Genomic DNA, 23,316 nt, shown 5'->3' with positions numbered 1-23,316 from the left:
GCAGTCTGGTACTCTATTGTTTTGATACATTTTTTTACACTAAGTGAGAGAAGCCAAAACAGTTTTGATATGTACCATTAACATCATGCAGATTTGACCTCGCAGCTGTTAGGATTTGTAATTTTGACAATTATTGTCAGTAGTAATAGCCACTAATTATCAAAGTCAACAAGCTCAACATCTTATTAAGGGAAGCCATAAAGGCTATCAAACCATTTTCCCGCTGACTTAAGTATTGTACATCGATACTGCCACTTCTCAACTGTTACTACTGTTCAATAATTGTAACCTTAACAATTATCAGTGACTAAAGCAGACATCTTATAACACAGCAGTAAGGCTAAATGGATTACATGTACTTACCCTTTTGTATGGATTAAAATTTGAGTCTTTCTCGGGTTTATGGAATAAATGGGGCTTCTATTGAGGCATAAATGATATAATATTAACCTTAGTGGTACATGTACTTTAGTCAACACTTCTTTCAATAACGAAAACCTGACATTGGGAAACATAAATCGTATTACTTAACACACGTTATGAATAAAATACTGGTTCTGGATACTTATTAAAATAAAATGCGGCTGCTTGTGAGAGGTAAATTTTATATTATTGCACTAATATGCTGGCCGCTGGTCGCGTTAGCCAGGTGGCCTTTTGCGAGGGGTACTTTTGAACACAAACTCATCGGTGCCAACGGATTCTGGCTGTAAGGAGCGGGTGGCCGCTGGTCAGGGGGGCCGTTCAAGAGGGGGACTACTGTAATTGAATTAAAAATCCAGAAGTTATGAAGCAACTGCAAATGTTAAAAACAGCACATATCCTGACATACAGCTACAGAAGGTGTCAGTCTCCTTGGAATGGCTAGAGTACACCAAAAGGTCCATGAAATTTGCTCCTCTTATTTTCCTGTCATAAATGTATAAAGTAAAAGTTTAAAAAAGATTTATGTTTACAAAGTGGACAGGGAAAATATTGTGGAATGAAATGTCTCAGCTTTATAATGATTTATGCAAGAGTGTGATGCAAACCTGTCAAGAATTTTAGCGAAAACTAGCAATAATAAACTTAAACCAAAACTTTAGAAACTGTTGTTACTGCCATTGGCACTGCTGCCAGAAAAGTGACTGATATAGGCTTGACAATAATCAGAACGATACTCCTGTGAAAGAAAATCTCTGCTGCATTGCTGACAGTTCCAGTAACATGAGTATCTCAAGATGTTTCATTAACACTTTTTGGAATGGGCTTTATTTCTTCAGATGACACGACACTGCAACTATCAGGAATTATAGTAGAAGGGAATAAAAGAACATCAAAGTGACAAATGGTCAAGGAACCAAAATAATTACTGGAGGCTTTTGTCTTTGATGAACTGGCTTTGATGTCCCAAATTAAAATTGCAAGGAATCCAATTAGGAAGCAGCCAATTTCAAGCCTTAAAGTAAATGGTCACATAAAATTGATTTCTAATAGCTTTTTTGTTTGAATCAATCAGGCTTGTGATTGTAATTAATCACATGAATCAGCTAATAATATTAATGCAACATTACTCCACCAATGTCAAGTGGTGTTTTTGCTAAGGGAAAGAGGTTTGCTCTGGAGTCATTGAATCATGGTAGCTATTCAAGTTAATCCAATAAGTAGTGGAGTCATATATCAACCAGTGGTATCATCCACGATTAGAGTTTTTTTTTTTAATGGGTTTAATGCCATTTTTCAGCTCATGAAAGGCTATACATGGAGGCCAATATATTTCTGGTGGAGGAACCCAGGGAAGATCCACTGACCCATAAGAACCTACTGGCAAGCTTTACTCACATACCCATGATGGCCAAACCCAAGACTTGAACCCATGCGGACAGATGTGAGATGTCAATGATCTGTAAAGTGAGTACCTTTGATCACTCTGTTACCCATGGACCCAATTAGAAACAGCCTGGAAATTTTAAGTGTGCTTTACCAATAGTTCTTTCTTGCAATCTATGACCACCTTTGTAACTTTCTACCCAAAAAAAGAACTTTGTTTGGTGACTGCCTGTTATGTACACTCAAATAATGCTTTCAGCAAACCAAACTCAAAACAAAAGTCCCTAAGAGGACTGATGCTCTAGTGTCCAAACACAATGTTCAAGAATTCAAGATAAGACTAATTTAACAGTTGAATGCTAAAACTCTCATTGATGTTCTTGAATGAAAAGTTTTTCAAATCAGCTGCTGTGGCTGCCATATTGGCTGTAGGATTAGCACAATTTTCATCTTTGGAAAATTTGTTTGAAGTAGCACTTTACATTATCTCCGCACCATAGTGGCTATACATCATGGTAGAAGTTTGAAAAAAGAATGGCACAAAAACCACAGGAAGAAAAACCCTTTTGAATAGATGTAAATGAGAAGTACAACAAAATAAAAATGTAAAAGAATATACAATTAAGTAAAATGTATTCAAAACAAATGAAAAGGAAACATTTTAATTCAGTATCACTAAGGCATTATAAAAGTTTTTATTGTTAATATGACGATCCATTCAAGAGAAGAGCAACAACAAGGTTTTCAAGATGGCCACATTGGATATCCAAGAGGTACCACTTCATTTAGTACCAATTAGACCCTAGAATGAACCAGACCTGCTGCCAACACTAACGAGACTGACTCAGTAAGGCAGTTGAATTTTTTTCCATAAATTTGACCAGTTTTCAGTAAGGTGTAACAAAATATCATAAACTATAATTGTAACATTGGAAAATGTATTTAAATGTTTGGTATTCGAAATATGCAGCGCCGGTAAACAATATGTTTAATTGAAAAGGTCATAAAGTACATGTACACCTTATTTACCACTAGCAGAGTTGCACAAACTTCAGTTCCAAACCCTATGAAGCTCAACAGCTTGTTGCTATCTCTCATCTCTCAAATTGATGTAATTTCTTGGAATACTTTTCAATTTCACATCATGACAGCAATCACATCTCCCGCCATGAGACACTCAAATTGGCACGTAATGTCCAATAGCGGTAATTGTGTCCCTTCCTGCTTTTATTCAACAGAATCTAAATATTCTTCTGTGTTGATTATTAACACATTTTAAGAGGCTTATTTTCCCTTTCATCTTCAACATGCATCGCTTGCTGGACGCCATTTTTAATTTTTTAAATATAAAATCAACAGTTTTTATTCAGACGCTTTGCTTGAAATAAATAATTGCAGTTTAAAGCATCTGAGGTACTGCAGTAAAGCTAGTCTGGTTCCCTTATTAATTCCATAATTCTAATACAAAACCTGGATCAAAATCAATTGCAGATGAACCAATTATCCAGATCATTAGGAAACAATCATTTTTTTGTAGCTTTTGCTTTTATTCTGTAAGTCTGTATTTTAAAGGTCATTTTCATAAGACTTACTGCAAAATCATAAGGGTTGGCAGGTCTGATTAACCTGTGTGTGTGTGTATAAAGATTCACGGCAATCCTCCAAATAGTTTCAGAGAAATGGCAATTACAAACCTGTGCTAACAGACAGGCTACTCCCATATGGACAACAGACAATCCCAAAAACTCTGCTGGTCTATGACCAGTAAAACTACAAAGGAAACAGAGTACCATGAACAGAACTTTTTGCATCTACCATGTGTTGAAAAGCCCTGAATGTAAGCACTTACTTCATGTGGGATGATTGAATCAATAGATTATTGACTAATGGGTCTCAATGAGCTTGACCATTGGTCAAAGTATGTGGATTTCAACCAATCTTGTGCAAAAAATATTCTTTTCTTATTTAACTTACCAGGGCAGTCCCCCAGATAGTATGCATATTTTTTGTCCCAAATGTACAGGTTCTGTGCCAAAATACATGTACAACAAGTACACATACCATCGTTGGATTCATAAAGATACATTTTTGTGTGTTTTCTGTCACTGAACAAGGTGAAAATTTTCAGGGAAATCAAATATCCATTGCACTTCTAAGATTTTCATCTAATAATGAAACAGGTAGAGTGTGTGTGATTTAGATTTTTAACACAGCTTTAACAATTTTTCAGTCATATCGCCTCGATGTCTGCAGTGTAACAGCTTATAGTGATGTCTAGCACTGGGGCATCATGCCGCAGACATGAAGCATGATGTGCCACCCAGTCACATTATCCTGACACTAGGCTAACCAGTCCTAGCACTAACCTCTTAATGTTGAGCGCCAAGCGAGGTAGCTCATAGTACCATTTTTGTAAGTCTTTCGTATGACTCGGCAAGGGATCGAACCCATGACCATCCAAGGCAGATGCTCTAACCAATAGGCCACTGGAGCGGCTTTATTTTGGGGTGAGGGAGCACCCCAGATAAATTTTGATGGAACATGTACTCACAAACATACATGCCAATTTTGACTGAAACTGGATCAACATTCTAGAGAAGCTGAAAACTGGTTCTGCACCTGGTTGCTAAGGAAGCCACAATATTTTTATGGAAGCCATCATAATACAAGTTTGATAAAGAATTCTGCAAACATTCCTATAGGTATTGTTTAGTTTCCAGACAATGAGTGATTTTTTTTTATTCTTCCTATTTTTGAAAAGTCAAAAACAGGCTTGCCAACTTTTGCTAAGAAAGCAACACCAGTACTTGGAAAGCCACCCAGGAAAGTGTTTTATCTGAACTCATACTAATATTTCTACCATGTGTGATCAAAATTGGCTAGGCCATATTAAAGAAGTTTAAAATAGCTTATCCTTTGTTGCCATTATGAAAGTCAGTGTTCAAATGAAACCATCCTGAACAACAGTTTGGTAAAGAATGTCCTACAAAAGATTCCAAGCATGTGTTAATGAAACATTTCTACCACTGTGTTACACGGGTTTCCCATATTTTAAAACAGTACAATGGCAATGAATATCCATTTTTTAAACTGTACAATGGCCATGAATATTCATTTTAAAACTGTACGATGGCCATGCATATTCATTTTTAAACTGTACAATGGCCATGAATATTCATTTTAAAACTGTATGATGGCCATGCATATTCATTTTTAAACTGTACAATATCAATGAATAATCATTTTTAAACAATTCAATACCATGAATAATCATTTTAAAACTATAATGACCATGAATATCCATTTTTAAAAGTGTACGATGACCATGAATATCCATTTCTAAAAGTGTACAATGACCATGAATATCCATTTTAAGCATGGCATCAGGCAATCCAAACATTCAAGGATCATGATGGTCTGCCAAGTTGCAATATAAATTCTTTGATGGCTGCTATTGTACGTATTTTCAAGGTTCAAGTCACATCTAAGGCATAGAAGATTTCATTTATTTTTAACACTGAATTAATGATAAAACTATAAAGTTAAGCGAGAACAAGATCCAGAACGGAAAATTCCAAGATGCAGTTCATTTCAAGTTAACCAGATATTCAAAGATGTTAATGTTTTCATGAATTACTGGAGAACATAATATTTACTGCTGTGTGTAAGTGTTCAAGGAAACAATGATAGTATGGCAAAACTGCTGAAGCAAACAACATTATCTCCTTTTTCAGCACTTTTAGTGTATTATGTACAACAAGTTTACTTTGTCCCTTTAAACATTTTGTGTCCCCCAAATCTTAAGTGTGGGAAATACAGTGTTCTCAGTTCTTAGGATGCTGAAGGTAAAACATTGCATATGGGCTGTGATGTATGCTCATGAACATATAGCTAACAGGCAAACAATTCAATTACTCACTGCAATGGAAAGATAAGCCACTGTGTATGTAACAGCAAAAGGATAATGACTAGAAAATTATCTTTGTGGGGAATTTGTTGTGAATAGTTTGCCTTTCTATATCTATGCAACTGTAACTATGCTAATTGGTTTGTTCCTTGCCAATTTTGATTAGCAGACCTACTGATTACTGTCCTGGAAATACTAATTAGAACAATGGAAATGCTAATTAGAACAATAATCAGATGACATTTCTTGCTGACTCGAGGGGAAATACAGTGGCTTAGGGGTAAGTGTGCTGGATGCACATGCAATAGATGTGTGGGTTCAAATCCTAACATCAGATATACCTTTGTCAACTAAGATCGTGTGTCCCAGAGCAAGGCACATTATTTCTATTGCCTCTACACTAAATAACCTTCATATGATGTTCTGCCCTAAATCGCCAGATCAAAGCAGACTTCTTGATGGATTAACATGAATGTATACTCTCTCCCTCCCTCCCTCTCTTTCTCTCTCTACTAATATTACTTTCCAATCTCATGGCTTACATCATTGGGCAAATCCCACAGTAATTGCAAAATAGCATGCTTAGCAATTAAGGCATCAGATAATTTTTCTTTGTAAAATCTTGTTCCATGAATCATTTTCAAATCTTAACCACTGCTCCCACCTATGAACTCTTTCAAAAAGATCACAAAAACAATCCACATATTATTCAAATACATATGGTAATGACTTCCAATGGATGCTTTATCTGGATAGCTATGGTACCATACTCCCAATCAATTCACCAGTGTACCATGAACCAAACTCAAACTCTCTGCAATAAATGGAATAATGAAACAATCTACACCTTTGGATTGATTCTGAGGCAGTTTCATGCCAAGCCAACATATCTCTTGGTTCCTGTCACTATTACATCAATGCACTACAACATGCATAACAAAAACTTGACAAATCTGGCACTGCCAATTTATTAAGTCATGAAAGATATGATACTGCAGGGATATCACTGTTTACTTGTGAAGCTTAGAGGGGAAAATTCACAGCCAACAGGTCCAGTTAATTGGCATTAAACCTCAGGAGGCAATAGGTTTACCAGCCCAGAATCTCTGGAGAAGTTAAATCTACAGGAGACTGTGTCCAATGATTACCATGGTAAGTGATAATTACCGGTAGTGCAAACCATAGTACATTTACTCACTATATATATATATATATATATATATATATATATATATATATATATATATATATATATATATATATATATATATATATATACACAGTGGAGCCTCATTAATCTGGACACATTCGTTCCCAGCGAATATGTCCGGATTAACGAGTTTTCTGGATAATTGAATCATGCACATTTTTTATTTTAGGATATCATCACACCGTATATATGTACATGTATATGCTAGCTTTAAATGTAATGTACTGTATATTCAATAATGGTTGAAATAAATTAATGAATACATCTATTAATTTGTGTTTATTTCACATTATTATAACATGTGCTTGTACGTACATATACAGTAAATAGAAGTTTAGACAATTAACACATCGAACACATCACACTATGTTCATGTACATGTATGTACTGTACATACATTTATTATGTCAATTTCCTGAAGAAGTCTGTAACCTTTGTTTGCCTGGATTCTTTGGTGGATCTATCTGCAATGATTACTGATAGTGGCCATAGATTGTCAAGTGCTTCGCTATTGTGTTTTATGTCATCACTGGTGAAATTTGCTGATGTCTGCTCAAAATACAAAATTAATGTTGCTATACTGTCCTTGGCTTGGTTGATGGTAATGTCAACTGTATTTGCACAGCAAACAATAAACTGTGATTGTTACATACAACTGGTAAACAACAACGAGGCTTATTGACACTTTTAATTTATTTACCTTATGTTATGTCAAAAAGCGTGGATGATTTGATCCCAGTGTGTTTATTTAATTATTAACACCCCCGTCTGCAACTAGCTAAAACAGATATTGTTTATACAATCGCTGGTTACAATATGGTCATGCTACTTAGTTACTGATAGTGGCCATAGATTCTCAAGGGATTCACTATTGTGTTTTATGTATTATTCTTCTGATTGTATTTTCACATACGATTTTTCGAATTTTCTTATTTTTGGACAGATTATTTCCAGATTATCGAGACAAGTTTTAATGTAATTTTACACTTTGGTCCCCGATTTTGATTTCCGGATCTGGAACGCGGATTTCTTGATTAACGGAGCAAATTAACGTTTAGGAATTCCGTTCCTGTTGAATTATGTAATTATGTCCGGAGAGCGAGGTTTCCGGATAAACGGAGTCCAGATTAACGAGGCTCCACTGTGTATATATATATGTGTGTATATATATATATATATATATATATATATATATACATACAGACAGACAGATCTACAAATTTTGATTACAATTTGGGTGGCAGATTTTAGACCCTCCCCCCCTCCAAAAAAAACAACTGCTGAAGTAAAAATTATGATAATGAACTGAATATATGAATTTCTCTAAAATTAAGGAATTCAGAAAACCTGTGTCATGTACTTTGTTCAACAACTACAATCAATTTACAAAGTAACAGATTTCACTTATCTGACATGAAATACTTGAAACTTGTTGACTTTTAATGACAAAATCATGTTACTTCATGAATGTTGCATTTTTTAAAATGCTTAGTGGAGCTAAACTGATGGTACAAGGAAACTGTTTAGGTAAATGATTTAACAAACTACCAAGAAGCTAATTAATTAATTACCAAATTAATTAATTGAAAGGTTGGTGTTTAAATTTTACAGATAATTGTCAATATTTTACCCTGAAAAATACTGACATGCGTGACTCCATACTGTAGACCAAGTAAAGGCTCACAAAGGATTTTCCTTTTTCTCTGAAATTTATCTTTTGAAGTTTAATTAATTACCAACTTCTTGATTTCTGCAAGTATTTAGTTATAATATTATTAAGTCCCCTACATCACTCTTGATAATACATTACTCTGCTGAATGCTGCTGAGGCAGAAGTCAGCAGACAGCAAAACAATCACCTTGGATGGACAACTGTTTGATGGAAATGAATTATTAACTAAACATTCTGATAACTTATTGAGATTTTGGTGATTGCTTGCACCAAGGGCTACTGTCATGTAATTCATGATTATGCAGAGTAGTATTATCGCTGGATTTGGACTTAGACCTTGACTATGAACTTTGTTTATTATAATAAACCAACCTTACTTACTGTCAGGAAATATTATTCATTATACGGAATAGAGGAGCGACATGACTGGTTACTGGCTTAAGACCATGACCTATTAACTTTGTTTTCAAATAAAATTGACAAATCATGGTAACCAAGATGTTCAGCATGGCAACAGAACTTTTGAAGACAAGCAGTTTCATGATCATGATAACTTATTTGCATACAAGGTCAAACTAACATTGGAATCCACAGTTTTAACATTCGGACTACATCTTGTTACAAGATGTGCAAGGTGAGTAACAGAGTCAGAACTTTGGTGGTTCAGTTGTTGGCATGCCAGACTTGCAACTGAAATGGTATAACTTTTTAATCCTACCATAAGATCAGCTTGAACTGAGCGCAGTGGTGTGACCTTGGTCAAGGCGCTTTATTCCAACTGCCTTGGCATTAATATTATACTTTGTTTTGCATTGTTTTAAATCACTAAAGCAAACCAAACTGCAGTTCCAGTAGTGAAAACATCTGGTTTATTTAACTGGGTCTCAAACTTTAATTTGCTTTAAAATTCTCAAGTTCCATTATCATACTTAATTTTGGAAAATCATGAGAATATATTGCAACATGTTATTGGCAATACGTGATTGCTGCTAAAAAAGTGATAAGCTAGTTTTTTTTAATGTACATACTACCAAAGATGAAAACCAAAACAGATAAAATCAGACACTGTTGTTTACTTGCATCAGTCATACAGGAGTTTTTCATTGGCTGAATGATGGTGATTATATTGTCAAATTATTGATTGCATTTACAAACATAAGTGCTGAATACAGCTGGGCATCACCAGACATTTTGCATTGCAAAACTTATCATGATACTTGCCTTGATGTGTTATTAATCATGACAGTATCGCATATACAAATAAACTGAAAAGTATACAAGTTATTCCACGATGCCAAACAAACACCTCTTATACCATTTCATAAATCTTATCTAGAATAATTCCCAGAAGAAAAAAAAGAAACAAATAAGTTATTCTTTTTTGTACTTGAAGTGTTCACTAAACTTTGATTAGACATAATAATTTTATATTTTAAATGTAACTTGTTTTCATGTACCGGTATGTACATTACAGCTGCTCATATGGTCCACTGCAGACATTTAAAACACAACTTATGCTGATGTCATTTTCCCTCCAAAATAAAATCCCTATTAAGCTGAACTGTAAAGGTCAAACTTGTATGGCACCCACATGACTGTATTTGTATTGACTTTTTTAAATTCTTGAGCATAACATTTTACATGTCCGAAAAACACGTAGCATTAACAATTTTTCAGTCATATCGCTACGATGTCTGCAGTATGGCAGTTTAAAGTGATGTCTAGCACTGAGGCATCATTCCACAGACTTGTAGCATGATGTCCCACCCAGTCACATTATCCTGACACCTGGCTGACACTAACTTCTTAATGCTGAGCGCCAAGCGAGGCAGCTGTTTGTACCAATTTTGTAAGTCTTTGGTATGATTCAGCCAGGGATCGAACCCATGACCTCCTGCATCTGAGGCAGATGCTCCAACCACTTTTAAGGCCACTGGAGTGGTCTGAAGTGAAGGTACAAGAATAATCAATCTAATGTATAGCATGGGGTAAGGACACTAATATGCACATGTAGAATCCAGAACTAATTAAAATGTACATAGAGTATTATTTCAAAAATGCTTTCAACTATTAATAAGTAACACTTTCAAGTATTAACTACTATCTCATTAACAAATCAGATTCTTTGAAATTTCAAAGAGGTACAAGAAAACGGAGATTATATTTGTTGTAAATCTCTTCAGGGATTATGACTCAGTTATATTTTTTTTTATATTTTACTCTTGCCCAAGTCACTTTGTGGGTTCTAAAAAGAAAGTTTTCAAAGAACTGTGTTTGACCCAGCAAACAAATGTATTTGAACAAATTTCAACATGGCATAAAAGTTTACATCAGTAATCTGGAAGTTATTTATTGTTGGATGATACATGTTATTCTCACACACTGTTTCCATTTTAAACATTATTCTTACTTCTTTAGCAGCTTAGACCCAAAGTGAAATAGCAGTCTTAACAAAACAATCAACATGTACTGCTGCGGTTTTTAACACAAACTAAGTCTGCTTTGGGGCAGTGTGTTTAACAGTGAAGAATTCAACTCCCCGAGGTGGTATCTTGCAGGAGTCCATGTTAAAATACAATCATTAAAGCTGTAGTACTACACCCCATTCATCTAGTTTGTTGACACTATCTGACAAGATTCTATACTTTTATGGAACACTGTTTACACACAGGGGCAATTTTCCATCTCTTATTTCAATATTTCATTACAGCATTTTTTATTCACAAACTTGATGATCTGATCAACATTATGACCCTATGTACCACATTGTTAGTTAATCTTATGAGGAAATACAGCTAGTGTAAGTAATTTCTAAAGCTTATCTTAAACATCAGGATAGGTAGTCAAAACCACATTTTCCAGTTAAAACAAGTGCCCAAAATGACACATGAGATCCACATCTCATGACCTTTATACTATTAATAACCTTGACCTACCAGTTGAGGATTTGACCCCTGTATGATAAAGCAACACACAAAAAACAGCCAAGTCAAGATAAATTTTCACTACAATATCTTCACTGATTTAAAATTTACAAGGATTAAAGTAACTGGATTACAATCATACACTGGATTACAATCATACACTGGATTACAATCATACACCATGACCTTGACCCTGATGACAACAGTGTGGCTGTGGTATGGTGGACCCTGTTTATTCATGATACACAGTTAGCTAAAGTTTCATAAAAACCATTCACAGAATTACATTTTCCTGTGGTGTGACATCTTAAGTTTTTCAAAAATTATATTCCAGATAAGGACAGAAATAACAAAAACATTTTTCACTTGCAGTGACTTTGACTTTGAGAGGGATGTGCCTATCGTACTCGACACACAGTCTGTACAGGATACTTAAATTCTTAAATTGTTCAGTTGAGTCATCACGATATTTTTGGTCATTCAACAGTTACAATCCATATAAGGATACAAGTCAACAGTCACAGAATAACATTTCCCTTTTCCAAGGCCCTGACTCTATAGAAGGGGGCCTGCATGGCTAAGATGGGTTGACACACTGTCTATTCAATATATTTCATAAGTTTGTGTGAATGTTTTAGCAAGAAATTAAACAGACCATAATGGACCCAGTGATATTTTTAAACTGTAGAAATTGTGCTTCTTTATGCACATTTTTGATGGAATTAGTATCATGGATACTAAATATATTACAGTTGTTCAAGTACTTCTTTATTAGTATAAAACAAGTTGATAGCTGCCTCAATGAAGTCCATAATATTGTACCCACTTCTATCCCCCCCCCCCCAATTCGGAGGTGGGTATGTACCTTTTTCAGCTATATCATGATAAGGTACATAACATATTTTGTAGACCCCAATTATCAGGGTTCTAGTCAATGGGCAGTTTCATGAAAATCTATCCAAATATTACAAAATTAAGGGCCAAAGAAAACAAATGAATAAAATGATGGACATACAACAATGGAACATAATGTGTTGATTTCAGATGGGCATATAACAAGGACATATTAAGTAAAAAGAAAAGAAGACATGCTTTGCCATTTAAGGAAAATGAACCACCCATTCTTAAAATCAAATGCTGAAAAACAATTCTTAAATCTTCCCCTTTGAACAAATGCATGGAATAGGATAATTCAGTGTCTTCCAGAAGCTGATTCTACATATACCAATGTTCCAGGCCTTTCATTGAATACAAATGGATTGTCTTCTGCAGTTAAAATTTGTTCCTCACACTATTATAATTTATTCTTTTAATAATATTATCAAAATAAAATCCATGTCCCCTGCCATGTCTGGACAATCAAAATACACTTATTATGAAAAAAATATGTCAATGTATACGCATGGGTTACAAGTCAAAATGTGTCAGAACTCCCCTTGTATGCAACCCTTGAATGAACATCCTGAATATTTCAGTTCATATGATTCAATACTGGTCACAAACATTTCATTCTGATACACTCTGATGCAATACCAAGTATTTTTAACTTTTTATAAGCTCCAATATGCTATATATTTAAGGCAATTGCATTCAACACTGAAAAAAAATCTGTAACAGCCTATAGGGTTCACTGCAACAGTTTACAATTACAACAGCTTGCTGTGCAATATTGTCATGCAGCTTCCATTGTAGTTTAGTACTCTGACATGCAGCAACTTCCATTCTGTCATTATTTGGCTGCGCACATGATCACTTGTTCAATGATTAAATTAGATTTTGTAATTGGAAATTTATTATTTTTGTTTGCTGGGTTATTTTTCCCAGTTGGGTATTCAAATAGTATTTTCTCTCTCCATCTCTTGTTCCTTGTTTCTACCACTGCGTACTTGTTGGCATCTGTCTTTTAGTCTCATCTCACTTTTGCAGGGCCTTCCATTAGATTTAAATCTGGAAGGTGAGTTGCCAAAAGTAGGCAGGGGATTTGGGGGACCACCCCCATTTTTTTTCTTTCAGTCATGGGGATTTTTTTTATATCTAATACCTGAGCAGTATAGTACAGGTAAATTGCTTATAAAAATGCATCCACTCACCGAGTTTCATCATTCTAGTAAGATAGCATGCATACAACATCCCCAAACTGCATGTGATCATGAGCTAAATGCAGAAATTTAACTAAAGCCAGTAAATGATTGAATGAAGGTCACAATTCAGTGAAATTTACAAGCCTTAATTCAGCTCAATCCATTATAAGAACTGGGACATAGCGATCTACTGTTGAAGGAGTGCTCTTCCTTTGCCAAATTTCATGCCTCCACATAGGGCATTATAAGCACATCTTGCAAATAACCAATATGGTCATTGGCTGAACACAAAAAAAAAAAAAACAACCTAAGCCAGTAAAATGTGAAATGCAAGGCACATTAACTACTGGGCACAATAACTACATTAACTGTGGCCCCAAGTGGCCGAGTGGTCTAAAGCACTCTCTGTTAAGGATCACTGCCATCTCACCTCTGTCTGCGTGGGTTCAAGTCTCGGATTCGGTCAATGTGGGTATGTGAGAAAGCTTGCCAGTAGCTTATCTTGGGTCGGTGCTGAAAAATGCCATTAAACCCCACCACCACAACAACAACATTAACTGCTGGTCACAGTAACTTTCGTTCTTGTATGGGTGTGATAATAAAAGACACTTCATACTAGTTTGATGGCTTTAGGATAAACAGTTAAAACAAAATTTACTCAGTATGAGTATGAGTTATGGTATTTACATTTGGGATGCTGACTGTGTAGTACTTACCAAGATCCAAAGTCTCTTTTCATTAGGGATGGATGGGTAGGGAAATTTTGCCATGTTACGGGTCCTCCACTCACATTTTTTGAGGTTTTCACACCACCTCTCTCACTCCCAATTTTTCAACCATGAAACAGTGGGTTTTTTATAATTTGTTTTGTTTGTTTTACTGCTTGGGGGGTGGGGCTGGCAAGATCAAATTTTTCTTAAAACCTTGCCAGGTCCGGTAGTTCCATGTAGTCCTAAACCCAGATGGGTTTGGGTGGTTGTCCATCCATCATTTTTAAACCAAGATTAATTCTGTGAAAAATCTTTATTGTTGTTGCTTTGGTGTGTAAAACACAGCAGCACAGGTAGGTTATTTAGTGCTAAAGCAAACTGAGGAATGTGCATGTCCCAAAGACAAACCATTGTAGCCAATCTGGGCTGGATCTGAACCTGCTACCATTCAGTCTCAAGTCTGGCATGCTAACAACCAGGCCAACACAGCTTATAGAAATACCACAAAAAAACACAAATGTAAAATCCCTCATTTTTGACCAAAACAGGCCATAACAGAAAAACAGAAATTTCATGATTAGTTCATAATCAGAATGGGCAATTTCACATTGAGGCTTCATCCTTACCTCAAGTCAAGTCATACGAAAGGCTTGGTCCAGTTATATGAAGTAGAACTAGTGTCATTATGTGGAAACCATGTCTTCTTTCAGCCACAGTAACCTTGACCTCTGACCTTTTAATCCCAAAACGAATTGGCTTTTTTACCACAAGACTGAATACAAATACCACATGACTGAATATGAAAGTCACTGAAGGTTATGATGACTGACGATTTGATATAAATGCCAGTAGTATAAATGTAATCATTTAACTTGAATTAAATTGATACCATAGATATTTGGGACATCCTTCAATACTGTCAGTCAATCAACTACAAAGAGTGCACCAAAAACTGGAAAAATCAAATGTCTTCTATCAAAAATGAAAAAGTTGGCTTGAAAATTACCAAATAGACAAACATGATCTCAGTTTGTGAACAACAGTGTCCTGCAATCTAAAAGAAAATATACATGACAAAACTATTGTATTTGAAGGCATTATTATTTCAATTCTGATGCACCAGCATCCATACTGTTTGAAGAAATTGTGATAACAATTAAGCAACAATTTAGAACAAAAGATAAGTACAATTATTATTGCACTGTTAAAATTTATACAAACTCAAGTCAATTTTTTGTTTGTGTTCAGTGTAGAAAAGAAAGGAACAGGAAAATGATCAAATAAATTGGTAAGACTGCCTAAATAGGTACAGTGTTTGTGTTGGATGGGTGAGATAACAAGTTCAATCCCCAGCCAAGTCACAGCAAAGACTTTAAAAAATGGTACTTGCAGTTATTTCACTTGGTGCTCAGCATTAAGAGGTTAGTGTTAGGACTAGTTGCCTGGTGTCAAGATAACATGATCGGGTGGGACATGATGCTACATGTCTGTGGCATGAAGCCCCAGTGTTAGAAATCACAATAAACTGCCACACTGCAAACATTGTAGCAACATGATTAAAACTGTTAAAGCTAAATTAAAAATTCCAAACTCCCCCACCACATAATAAATAGGTGATGTTCCTTGAAAGTGAAAAGGGTCCAATAAACTTGACCCAGAGGCCCTTTTTCTAGGACAACGATCATTATGGACAAAAATAAAAATGCTGATTTTCATTGTCTGTGGCACAGTAATGAATGCAGATATTTTTGTACTTTTGTGTTAACTATTTTCATTTTCAGATGGATAAGTATAAAATGATGATTATCATATGTCGATCTTTTATCAATTAGTGTCATACATCATCAGTCCTATTTAAAATTGATGTTTAGGATCCTCTAAAAGAAAGACTTCTAAATCCTAACCTGTTCAGATCATCCATGTGGACAGCCTGAATATTCTATTATCCTTCCCACCTTCCTATTCTCATCTAGTGGTTCTTTTATTTATTGATTTTATGCTTTTAAAATTTTGTTGCCAACATTTTTTGGGATCCTTTATAAATTGGGTTGTGCTGTAATTGTAACTGTACCATGCACATTACTTACATGTGCCACAGATCAAAATTTCAACTTCCATAATCCAAAAAATGTTATAAAGAAGTTTTGAAAACAACTCAAACAGCATTTTTATTTTAAAAACCAGCAACAAATTATAGCTCAATTTGGCAACAGGCTTGATAAAAATACTCAAATCTCTCTACTATGCTCAATTTAGGTGTATTGAGTATTTGAGTATTTCTTGTTGGGCAATGAGTATGATGTACAGAAAAATAGTGCAGATGGGTTTGGCTTTAAAGAAAATTGGGTTGATACAGATGTGAACACCAAAAATTAAAATAGTACTGGCCAGTCAGATTGCTCTAAATCATAATGACGAAAGAAAAATGTAATTAACTGGGGCGGGGGTATTTGCAATCCAACTAAACTTGAAACCAAATACTGCAATGGGCACCACAATGGTGATTATGAACAACTAGCAGCATTATTGGTGTGGACCAACTGCCACATCCATTTTTCATAAATGATCTGTTGATAGATCCTGTCAGCTGGAATCTGGGAAGGAAAATCAACTACCATTAATGATCTCAGCAACCACAAAAAGTCAGAGCATTTATCAATATTTGATACTAACCCACTTTCTGTCCATCTCATTTATAAAATTGTGGGTCTGCTCTTTACTTGATAGAAGGCTGTCAAATTACAACAATGTCATTCAATAGTCTAAGACAATTAACGCACTCAAAAGACATAGTCAAACTGACAACATGCATATCCAAGATGGAATTAACCAAGCATATCTGGAGAGAGAGAGAGACAGAGATTACCCTTTCTCGTGTCATTTTGCTAAATATACCTTACTTTTAAATGTTCCTGATTAACTTTAACTTTTCTAATTAAATAGTAAATCGAATTTAAATAAATAAGAATACATACAATATTCCTTCAGTTACACTGATCTATATTTCATTTTACATACTCACAAAATTTATATACATATAAGCATTGCATTCAGTTTAAATCCCAAAACTGATTATACACAATGCCAAATTGGTCATTTTTTTTCTTCCTGCAAATAAAATGTCATCTACTGCATATACTTGCTTATAAGATGAATATAAATGCAAATTGCACAGACCCTGATCTTCCAGCGCATAATGCATTGGCAAATCTGGGTCTGTGCAATGTGCAAGGAGTACTCTGTATAACAAACAATGCAGACCCTGATTGGCAGGTGCATTATGCTATGGCAGACCAGGATCTTTGTTGTTTCCAGCTTGTTTGTTGTTTCCAGTTTGACTTGACTTGTTAGCTAGTATATATATGTACATTAACACCAAAAGAAAAAAGATGACAAATACTTAAGTGTGTGCACACTTCATGTAGCCCATAGTTGTTATTTTGCACTCAAGCATTCAACAAGGTTCCAGTGAGTTTGTTTCAAGTTTTATGGAAATTGTACTTTCTTTATCACTGGATAAATACGTATAAAAGGAACACAACACAACTATGCTGCTCAATAAAGAGGCACTGTTGTTTGTTTGTTTGGTTTTTTTTCTTTTGGTGCATTCAGTTTTATCCCATTCTACATATTAATTTTGGAAAATACATAACAGAGAACAAAAATTAAGAAATTAAAAGTTTTTTTTGTTTGGGTTCAAATTTCTGTATTTCCTCAGATAAATTCAAAATTCAAGGAGATTTCAACAAAGTCAAGGACTTTTCAAAGATAAAACCCACCTTTTAAATTCAAGAAGTTTTCAAGGAAACCCCTCACTTCTATTACAGAGTACAAAGTTGTCACTAGATTCATGAAACATCTACAGTACTTGGCATACACACGTACATTAATGAAGATGCCCCTTGGTAAATTATAATAAAAAGAAATGTGTGTGTGTGTGGTTTGGATTTTTAATGTAGCTTTAACAATTTTTCAGTCATATCGCTATGATATCCACAGTGTGGCAGCTTATAGTGATGTCTAGCACTGGGGCATCATGCCACAGACTTGTAATATGATGTCCCACCCAGTCACATTATCCTGACATCAGGCCGACCAGTCCTAACACTAACCTCTTAATGCTGAGCACCAAGCGAGGCAGCTGTTAGTAACATTTTTGTAAGTCTTTGGTATGACTCAGCCTGGGATCAAACCCATGACCTCCCACATCCGAGGCAGATGCTCTAATCACCAGGCCACCAGAGCAGTAAATAAAAAAAGATATATAAAAAAATATGAAGCTGCACATGTCCAAATCAAGAGTCCCAAGTAGGCCCGAGATTGCCGACATGACAATTTCTGATAGGTTTGGTCAAGTTCTTTTTGAGCAGTTCATGAGAAGTTATTTAAATGTTTATCCATTGTTAGTAATTGTAGCCATATTTGAATGCAATTTGATATCGTTTGTACATGACTGAAAGTGCTCGGTCAAATTTTTTTCAAATTAATTTAAGCAGTTTTTGTGAAGCAGTGATTTAAAGGATTTTCTTTTCTTTTCTGTAATGGTGTTTCATTCGCAGCAGACTGACAAAATTATTTAAACAAAGTTTTTAAAAGTCTGCTTGTCAGGATTCTTTCTGTCAAGTTTTTTTTAGCAGTTTCCGAGAAGTAATTTAAAGATTTTCCTAATTCTGTTTTGTAATGACAAAATTAGCTCTGATGGTGGACTGGCATCACAAATCTGAAATGTCTTCATGCCAAAATGCTTTCTGCAAAGTCTGAATTTGATCAAATTCTGCTTGGTGATTTTGGAGAAAAAGTAATTGAAATGTTTCACTATTTTTTAATAATGTCAACAAAAATTAACCGCAGATTTTTATTATTTGTATATAACTGAGAGGTACTTAGGCCACAATGCTCTGTGCCAAGTTTTAGTTGAAACTTGTTTGGAGGTTTTTAATAAATTGTAAATAGTACTACTGATGGACAACAGACTATTTTTTTTCTTTATTTTTAACAACAATGGCCACATCTGATAGATGATCTGAATCATCGATCAATTGTACAAAAATGATCTTCATGCCGGAATGCTTTCTGTCAAATGTGATTAATTCTGCTGGAAAACAGTTGAGGCAGTTTATGAGCAGATATTGATCATGGATGCTGGATGACAGATGACAGACAAAGGACCATACTATAATTTTACTTGGTCTTACAGGCAGAGGAAAAGAAATTTAAAATAAAACTAGGTTGATTGCTAAACAGCAATCATTACCTAATGAATTCGTGCTGGAAAAGAAGGGTTTGGGGGGGGGGTCTTTTAGAAATTATGTTTTATTTGCAGGGTACCTATTGTATTTAAAGCAAGAATCCTGAAATCACAGCTTCTGATGTCATAATGACTTTACATATTCATAAAAAAAAACCAATGTCAAATGGACCTTAGCTAAGAACTAGTCAAGCGAGTTCATCCAGTTGTCAAGACTTACAAAAATAATACTAACAGCTGCCTCACTTGGCGCTCAGCATTAAGAGGTTATTGTTAGGACTGGTCGGCCTAGTGTCAGGATAATGTGACTGGGTGGGACATCAAGCTACATGTCTGCAGCATGATGCCCCAGTACTAGACATCACTATAAACTGTCACACTGCAGACACCGTAGCGATGTAACTGAAAAATTGTTAAAGCTGTGTTAAAAATCCAAATCACGCACACACACACACTACACAATTAAGAGCTGTGTTCACATATAATTTTTCTAACATCCTGCTATAAACCTCAACCCTCATCTCTAGTGGACCTGTACATAATCTTCCAACCTTGTGGAATGAAGGTAGAAGTGTCAAGCAATGTACTAAGTCAAAATATTTATCTCATTTTTATTTTATCAATAACATTTCCTTTCCCACTGCAGATGATCAAAACCCCTACAATATGGTATCGCAATATTGAAAATATTACACCCTTATATGAAACATACTTTAAGTAGTTATTATGAACAAAAAATAGTCTGTTCTCCAGGTAAATATGTAATGATAGGAACCTGGTCTTTATACATAAGCAGTTGCAGCAGTAGGTTTCTCTCAATGTGAATAACAGTATTTCACAGTGAATAACAATCATTTCACAGTGTATGAAGACCTTATCACAGTGTGCAATGATCATTTCACAGTATAATGATCATATCACAGTGTATAATGATTAATTTCAGTGTATAATGACCATTCCATTGTATCATATAATGTATAATGATCATTTCACAGTGCATAATGATCATATCAGTGTATAATGATAATTTCACAGTGTATAATGATCATTTCAGTGTATAATGATCATTTCAATGCATCATCATAGTGAATAATGGTCATTTCAGTTTATAATGATCATTTCTGTGTATGATGTTCATTTCAGAGTCTATGATGATCATTTCAGTGTATAATGATCATTTCACAGTGTATAATGATCATTTCAGTGAATAATGATCATTTCTGTGTATGATGTTTGTTTCAATTTATGATGTTCATTTCATAATGATGATCATTTCCATGTATAATGATCATTTCAGTGTATGATGAATTTTTCAGTGCATAATGATTGTGTATAATGATCATTTCACAATGTATACTGATCATTTCAGTGTATAATGATTGTGTATAATGATAATTTCAGTGTATACTGATCATTTCAGAGTATGATGTTCATTTCATAGTGTATGATAATCAATATCGCTCTATGCTGTGTCTAATACTTATGCACAAGGCACTCAATTTGCTGATACCACAATGTCTGTACACTCTGATAATAGAGCCAACAAGAATTTTATGTGCAATTAAATTGGCACACACCATTTCAGTGCAGTAAAATGGGTCCTGATCACAGCTGGGATTTATGCATCTGCTCTCTTTGACAAGTGTGGGACAATGATTGATATTCCATCAGAAGTCTGACACCCACACACAAGCACATTATGAATGGATGGTAACAACAAATCAATTTCCTTTTCTTAAAAAAGGCAGAAACCAATGCATGATTACTTTCCATCAGATAAGATTATACACTTTTTTTAATGAAGATTATAATCAAGTTTTGTGTAGATAGTTTCCAATACATTATGCTTGTTAGCTGACAGATGAAGCAGTCAACATCATTTGATACAGATCTCATAACTGGATGATGTCATAAAGGGATCAGAATTATTATAATAATGGTTATAAAATTAATTAATAATGTCATCATTTATGGGACTTGAAATTAAAATATTTTGGCTATTAAGATGTTTGAATAAATAAGCAAAAATTAATGGGTCAAAAATTAAAGGGTAACAAAATATACTTATCACACTATTTTAAAAAATTTTTGTTTGGTTATAATAATAAATTTTAACAAATGTATCCAAGTATGACAAATATATGTTGTCAATCAGCAAACTTCAGAAATAATAAAACAAATTTTTTTTTAAATCATAGCATGATTTAGACCCATATATTGTTACCTCTACATATAATTTAATAATAATAATGATCTAATTTAATGAAAGATTTGTTCGTCATTGTTTACCACACTGCTGAACTTCGTTTTAATTAAAGAGAACATATTATGCATAATTATCATGCAAGGAAGAGTACAAATTCTTTTTCTAATTTGTAACTTCTTGGCAAAGACTGCATGTGAGCAGCAGTGGTTCAGTATTCCAATTGTGATATTTGTTACAGTGGAGTTCCTTTTGAAGCCTGTCATCAAAATTCTATTGTTATCATGATATACTGATTTATTGTCATGGTAACATGTATGAGAAGGCATGGTCAACACAACATAATCATTTGGTAAATGAAAGCTCTGTGTTACATCTAACTGATTCTTTTCACACACCCCCTCCCCCCCCCCGTATTTTGATAAATTCAAATGTGATACATTTATATTCATATATTTATAGCAGGAGGGAGGGGATAAGTGATAATCTGTCAAATTTTCAGGAACTAGAATAATCTCAATAACATAAATCTTTTAAAGAAAGGTCTGTAATAATTTTCCATCCATCACAATACCATACAAAAATTTCAAAAAGGTCTGGAATCATTTTCCATCCATATATGCAAATCATTTAATTACTAAAGATTAAAACTCCAAAATTATACCATGACTTCAAACTGTAAAAGTTAAAACCTAATTCCAAATTTCCAGGCAAAAAATCTTGAATGTTGTAATGCAGAATGTACAAGCCTTGAAAAGGCAATGAACTAAATGGAAATATTCTTTCAGACCACATAACACTGCAGATCAATTTATTCTGACTGGATGTTAACCTGCTCCCATAACTCTAGACTTCAAGACATGTGACACAGATGGACAATTATACTTGCTCCATGCTTCACCTATGTGCAAAATCTAATAACTCATGTAAACTAAAAAGTATGTGCAAAACACTAAATGTGTCCATATGACATTGATACACTGCCAATATAATGAAACTGCAAGCCATGCACAAAGCTTTGTAACTGCTGATGGAAGAAAACTCAAGTTTTTGCACAAAAACAGTTTTCCCCCATCTTTCACTCAGTGGCCATCATCACTGACCCCTAAATCAATAGGCTTCTTCTTTACCCCAAGTGTGTGTGTGTATGTGATTTGGATTTTTAATGTAGCTTTAACAATTTTTTAGTCATATCGCTACAATGTCTGCAGTGTGACAGTTTATAGTGATGTCTAGCACTGGGGAATCATGCTGCAGACATGTAGCATGATGTCCCACTCAGTCACATTATCCTGACATCAGGCCGACCAGTCATAACACTAACCTCTAAATACTGAGCCTTAATCAAGGCAGCTGTTAGTACCATTTTTGTAAGTCTTTGGTATGACTTGGCCAGGGATCAAACCCATGACCTCCTGCATCCGAGGTGGATGCTCTAACCACTAGGCCACCGGAACAGTTTACCCCAAGTGACCTTGACCACTAAATCAACAGGCTTCTTCCTTACCCGCAAACACAAGCAATCCATTAAGTTTGGCAAATGCAGATGGTG

At 34.7% G+C, this 23,316-nt stretch overlaps 2 protein-coding genes across 3 annotated transcripts in view; one reads left to right on the top strand and one right to left on the bottom strand.

Annotated features, from left to right (window-relative positions):
* LOC149797894 (arginine--tRNA ligase, cytoplasmic-like) overlaps nt 1-23,316 on the bottom strand; it is a 207,604-nt gene that overhangs the window by 96,849 nt on the left and 87,439 nt on the right. The window lies entirely within an intron of this gene.
* Nucleotides 1-23,316, top strand: part of LOC149797895 (uncharacterized) — a 42,649-nt gene that overhangs the window by 3,416 nt on the left and 15,917 nt on the right. Inside the window, exon 1 of one of the 2 annotated variants that reach the window (XM_089962927.1) lies at nt 6,527-6,868. The exons of the other annotated variant lie outside the window; for it this stretch is intronic. The gene's annotated coding sequence lies outside the window, so the exon portion shown is untranslated. Of the gene's footprint in view, nt 1-6,526; nt 6,869-23,316 lie in introns of those variants that run through there. 2 annotated transcript variants of the gene reach the window in all.

This window comes from Sinohyriopsis cumingii, chromosome 6, assembly GCF_028554795.1.
Source record: "Sinohyriopsis cumingii isolate HCF-2022 chromosome 6, ASM2855479v2, whole genome shotgun sequence".
NCBI classification, from domain to species: Eukaryota; Metazoa; Mollusca; class Bivalvia; order Unionida; family Unionidae; genus Sinohyriopsis; species Sinohyriopsis cumingii.
This window is presented reverse-complemented; position numbering and strand designations above follow the sequence as displayed.